Source organism: Triticum dicoccoides, chromosome 6A, assembly GCF_002162155.2.
Source record: "Triticum dicoccoides isolate Atlit2015 ecotype Zavitan chromosome 6A, WEW_v2.0, whole genome shotgun sequence".
Classification (NCBI taxonomy): domain Eukaryota; kingdom Viridiplantae; phylum Streptophyta; class Magnoliopsida; order Poales; family Poaceae; genus Triticum; species Triticum dicoccoides.
Window position 1 is genome coordinate 569,379,794 of NC_041390.1, and position 5,694 is coordinate 569,385,487.

A 5,694-nucleotide genomic window follows, 5' to 3' on the forward strand; every position below is an offset into this window, starting at 1 on the left:
CGCCGACAACCCCTCTCTCCCCTTCTCTCCCACGGCCGCGGTCGAATCCGCGCTCGTCCCTTCCAGATCGCAGCCTCCACCTCCTCTCTTCCAGATCGCGGCCGCCACCTCCCTCCGATGGAGCTCCCCGCCGTCCATGGCCTCTCCCATGCGCTCCCCAGATCCATCTCGATCCGCCTCCCCCTCGACTCGAGCCGCCTCCACCCACCTCCTGCCTCCTCCCTCTCACTCCGCCGACCGCCCGCACGCGCCCGACCGTCCTCTCCCCCGCGACGAGCACCGTGCCAAGGAGCGGGGAGGGCCGCCAGGCGGCTGGAATGCCCGCGCAGAAGCGCCCGCACCCGTCGCTCGACGCGGACGATGGCCACGTCCAGGAGGAGGAGGCTGCCGGGGCCGCCGGCTCCGGCACGGAGGGCGGCGGCGCTAGCGTCCAGAGGGCGGCCAACAGGTGGACGGCCTCCAAAATCCTACCCACCTCCACCCCGCCAGCCATGGCTCCGCCCCTCACCTCCGGTAAGCACCCCCTCCCCCTGACCCAGCCTCCTACCCCGCACTGGCCCTAACCCCGTCCCCTTTCCTCCCCCCTGCAGCTGCAGGCCAGCAGCAGCGCCGGCTCCACAAGGCGGCGGTCGACGGCGACCTTGGCCGCTTCAAGAGTACGCCCGCGCCTCCCTCTCCCCATGCTGGTTTTCCGCTTCGGTGTTTGTTTGTGCTCGATCCTGATTTGGGCGCGATTTTTTTTCCCATCGGGCATCCACTACAAGAGATAGGGCCTACTATGACAAGACAAAAAATGTCATCGAATAGCTAATAACGTCACAAATTACCCCTATGTGACGATTTATGGGCGTCACAAGGATCGTCACGGAATCCCCGTCACAGATTACTCCTAGTGACAGCGCGTGCAAAACAACGTCACCGGAAATGGGACCCTCGGTGACATTCTCTAGAACGTCAACAACTTGTTATTTCTATGACGGGAGAGTAATGTCACACATTACGAGGTAATATGCCATATTGTACCATATGCAATGGCGAAGCAATGTCACTGACTTCATGCCACGTCAATGCTCGAGCAGACTATCCCACTGCTAGCATCATGAAGATGATGCCATCAAAATATATTTAAGTTATTTTAGATTTAAACTACGATGAATTATCAAATACACTATACTTCAAATGCTTCTCATAGTAAGTATTTAATTCACATCATATTATATAAAAAGTTAAGATCCAAATCGCATCATAAAATAAATGGAAGACAAATCATACTATATATTCAATCATCTCCGCCAAATTGCCCTCTAAACACGCATGACAGTAAAAAATAACACCAACTCACGAGTTTGACACGACAATAGGCAAGTTGAAAAGCAATATTTAGGTAACTAAAAACCACATGTGTTGTCATGATGATTGCAATGTATGATTCAATAATTATTTCCATCACAAAAGGATGGTCTTCATGCACCTTCTGGTTTGGACTAGGACTGCTGAGTTGCTTACTGACTTGCTTGAGCCCTTACGAGAAAACCAATGAGGTTATCCGTCTCCTATTGATTCTTTTGATGTGCTTCATTCTTCTCTTGCTGGCTCTTCTTCACATCTTCCAATTCTTCTTGTTGCTTCCTCTGTGTCTCTTCACATGCTCTTGCTTGGTGGCATTAGTTTAATAACTGAAGCTGGAAAAGCTGGGACACAGTCAGGGAGAAACAGACAGCAAGCCATGAAAAACAAGACCAGAATGTTCAGAACAAAAAAGCAAAAAATATGATTACTGTAGCTGCCGGCATAGTTGGGAAAACCAGAAACTTTACTATACTCTTCCAAAATTAAGGCTCAATGGATGGCGCTGTATGTTTGTAAAGTAGAAGCAACTTGATTTACCTAGTTTAGTATGTCATAATATAGTCAAAACTGAAGTTTACAATGTATCTGCTTTTATCAAGTTCTATGCGTACTGAAAATGCTTGTGGGCTTCAGTCGCTTAACATCATGGGTAGCTAATAAATTAGGAGAGGCATGGCAAATATTAAGTTTATTTCTCTTTTATGTAGTAGTGGAGAGAAAAGCACACTGGTGTAGGGTTATACATCTCTGTAACGAGTCAAAATCAAGTGCAGTCTTAGTCCTTATTCAGTTTTAAAAAGCACTAGTGAACATGGTTTTCGAGTCGTGAAAAAGTCGAGCCTGCAGTTGCGACTAGTCGCGACTCGCGACTTGAGTCGACCTAAGTTGAGTCGACATTTTTTGACTCATCGACTACTCCATGACTAGGCGAGCGACTCAAAAACCATGCTAGTGAAGGACTATTTATGGGGCAGCAGAACCATAAGTTTCAGGTTTTAGCATAGATAAAGTAGTTGCATCCAAAAGCTAGTTTATTCGGACATGTAGATACAGGGATGCAAGGATGTGCTGCTTCTTGCTTCTACTTAGTTCTCCTTTTATATGTTGCATACTTTAGTTAATGTGTTTATGTTCATCTGATTATGACACCATTCACTATTCAGCAACCAAGAGGATCTAGTTTTTGTCATTACAGCAGGGTACAACAATCAGATGGTTAACATATAATTTTCTTTTATATGCGAGAGTAGCCATACAAGCACATGGCTGCAAAAGAAATATCTCAGCTAAGGCCATGCATCTGATAGCTAACTGAACTTTTGCAGAACTGCTAACTGTACCGCTGTAGCATATATTCAGGTTTAGGCCTTTTTTACAATAGCAGGCTATAACAAATGCAAAACCATGTTCACTAGTGCAGCTTTACACACACCTATCAATAGGATATCAACTAAACTTAATTGGCAGGAGGTTCAAGCTTTTTACCATAGCAAGTTGTGGCAAATCCGAATTACATAGAAGGGTAGGATGAGGAGTAGTATGCATGAACCCGAACCATTGAACATCAAGTGGTGGAGAGATGAGGAGGGTAGGATGAGTATATCACCGAGAGATGTCACACATCGCAGTGGAGAAGAGAGCCGGGTGGTCGAGGCGGGTTAATGCGGTGGATCCAAGCTCGGCAGTGCGGTGGCTTCCTTCAATCTGAAAATTGAAGTTTCAAGTCCAAATCTGAAGTACAACTTAATAAAACTACCAAAGATGTCTTTTGGTAGATACCTGAATCTTACAAAAACACAATTTAGGACTTGTATGAAACCAATGTGTGGAGCCTGGCAGTTGCACTATACATCCAAATAAAATATACCATTGTACTAAATATAAGCCATTCCGTGTTCCATTATACTGAATCCTGGAATTGATCTTCTCTGTACCTATGCAATACTTCTAGAAAATTTGAGATGGCCAAGACATTGATGTATGATGCTTTTGAGGATCTGTTGCAAAACCAGAATGCACTATGCTATATATATACGCATATTTTTCACTGTTGCAAAGCCAAACAGGGCCTCCAGAACCGGAGGGCCCCCAATTCTTTTTTAATCAAAGCTTTAAATGAAGCATTACATACTAGAAGTAAAGAACTAATGAAAATAATTTTTGCCAACCCAACCCAACCCCTGTATATCTCTCTCTAATCACAATGCATCAATTCCTCTAGGCGCTTTATATCTGCCCCTCTCTCTCAATTACTATTTACTGGTCTTTTCTGAACCTGTGTAGTCAACCGGTGTAATCTTTTGTCGAAAAACTACATTGACTGCAAAAAAAAGATTTTTCTTTTTCATAGATAGGGCCTAATTTTGATTTGCAAATGGACTCCGATTTCTCTTGTGCGACCCTGAATAACATCCATGAAAATATGGTGCATACGCAATTAAGTTAAATAACAGATCAGAATGTACAATATGAACTTAATATAATGAACCCTAATCATTGCAGATTACAAACTTTGTAAAATCCTAATTAGCGAGATGGGCAGGATGAGGAGTGGTATGCATGAACCCTATTCTTTGAACACTAGGGGCTGGCAAGATGAGGAGGGCGGAATGAGGAAATTACCAAGAGAGACGTCGCTGGTCGCTTCAATCGGGGGGACAAGAGGGCCGGGTTCTCACGGGGATGGTCGGTGCGGTGGATCCCAGCTCGGCCAATGGGGCGGCCTGCTCCAATCTCCCATCGGCGGCAGCTGCAATCCAGGGAGAAGAGGGGGTGCTCGCGGGGCAAGTTGTTGCGGTGGATCCGAGCACCGCCTGGGCGCAGGCGACATCCCCCAAAGTGTCGTCGCCGGTCGTTGCAATCTGGGGAAGAAGAGAGCCAGATGAATCTATCTACGAAGAAAATGCGGGGTGGGTTGTGGCTTTAGCGGTGTCCCTCCGCGGGTGAATTGGAAGGGAAGGGAATTTGGCTGGGTCTTTGACGAGTGGGGACATAGGATGGAAGCGGGGAAAAAATTAGAGAAGTGGACTGGAAAGTGTGTTTGGGTGGAGGGAATTTTTTCTTGGGGGCGGATGTTTTATTTTCAGAATTTAATTTCCATTTTAATATCATGTAATTTATTTAATTCAAAAAAGTAGCAAATGATTATTTAAAAATGTAAATTTTACATAAACATTGTGATGTGGTACTTTCACAGGAATTTTTGGAGAATTGTAAAATACAGGTTGAAGGTTGTACATGGTAGCCAATTGGGGACCAGCGACGTTGTCGCGGTCGTCGACGAGCAATTGTGATGCCTGCGGAGGAAAAGCGGATGTCTAAGGGAGAGACGGAGGTGCGACGTGGCAGCCGGTGCTATGCGAGGGTTTTGTATCATGTCATGCGATATGTTGGCCAAATGGATCTGCGTGAGGTGAGTACATGGGAGTGGAGGCACATACGTGGAACTGGCAACAACTAGCCAGAACTGATATGTGTCCTGCCTCGCCTATGATCATCCTGCCTCTCCACGCCGCGCCGGTGCCGCTTAGTAGCCTTTTGGAAAAACTAGGGTAGGTCCCACCGCTAGACATTACTTGCCAAAAAAACGATCGTCACACATTCGTAGTATTCGGTGACTAGCAAGTTCGTCATGCAAAATATCAAATCGACACAAAAATTGGCAGGCAAGTGTGCTAAAGGGCCAAGGCAACGCAGTGACGTTTATCGTCACTGATTTGAGGTAATCGGTGATGCGACCTATGGAAACGTCACACATTAGACCTTTCGGTGACGTCCTTCACCATCGTCACAAGGATTTTCGTCACAGTATCTCGATTTTGTTGTAGTGATCGCAAGCGCGCTGGACGGCGGGAAGGGCCGCGTCAAGGAGGCGGTGGAGGCCGCCAAGGACGGATGATCCGGGGCGCTGCACGCCGGTGCCGGCCACGGGAGGATGCTAGTGTGCGTCTACCTGGTCGAGAAGCTTCGCATGAATGTCAATGCCGGAGACAACAAAGGTTCTTTGTTCGGCCTCCTCCTCTGTTTTCACAAACTGCAGAACACCAGCGTGCCTACAAATTGAAATTGGTGCCTCACAAGCGGCACAATCAGTAGGATGAAACAGACTGCACCGATGCTTTATTTTTGCTGCATCAATCATAGCGCCACATGTGTGTTCTCTTCATTTTAGGAGTAGGAAGTGATGCCCCTTGCTTGTTTAGAAGCATCTGATGTCTGTCACCAACTTGATCTAGTTTTATTAGTATGTAGTTTGAACTAGCCTGTGTCAAGTTTTATTAGTATGTATTGGAGTAGTAGTTTGAACCATCTTCAGTGGAGATGGCACCTACATACGTATAAACT

At 46.3% G+C, this 5,694-nt stretch overlaps 1 long non-coding RNA gene across 1 annotated transcript; it reads right to left on the bottom strand.

The window, feature by feature from the left end:
• Positions 1-1,203: 1,203 nt before the first annotated feature.
• Positions 1,204-4,293, bottom strand: LOC119318021. Its single transcript, XR_005153909.1, has 3 exons — positions 3,973-4,293; positions 2,957-3,054; positions 1,204-1,682 (listed from the first exon to the last, which is right to left on the bottom strand). It is a non-coding gene; the product is annotated as an uncharacterized LOC119318021 (long non-coding RNA).
• Positions 4,294-5,694: the final 1,401 nt, after the last annotated feature.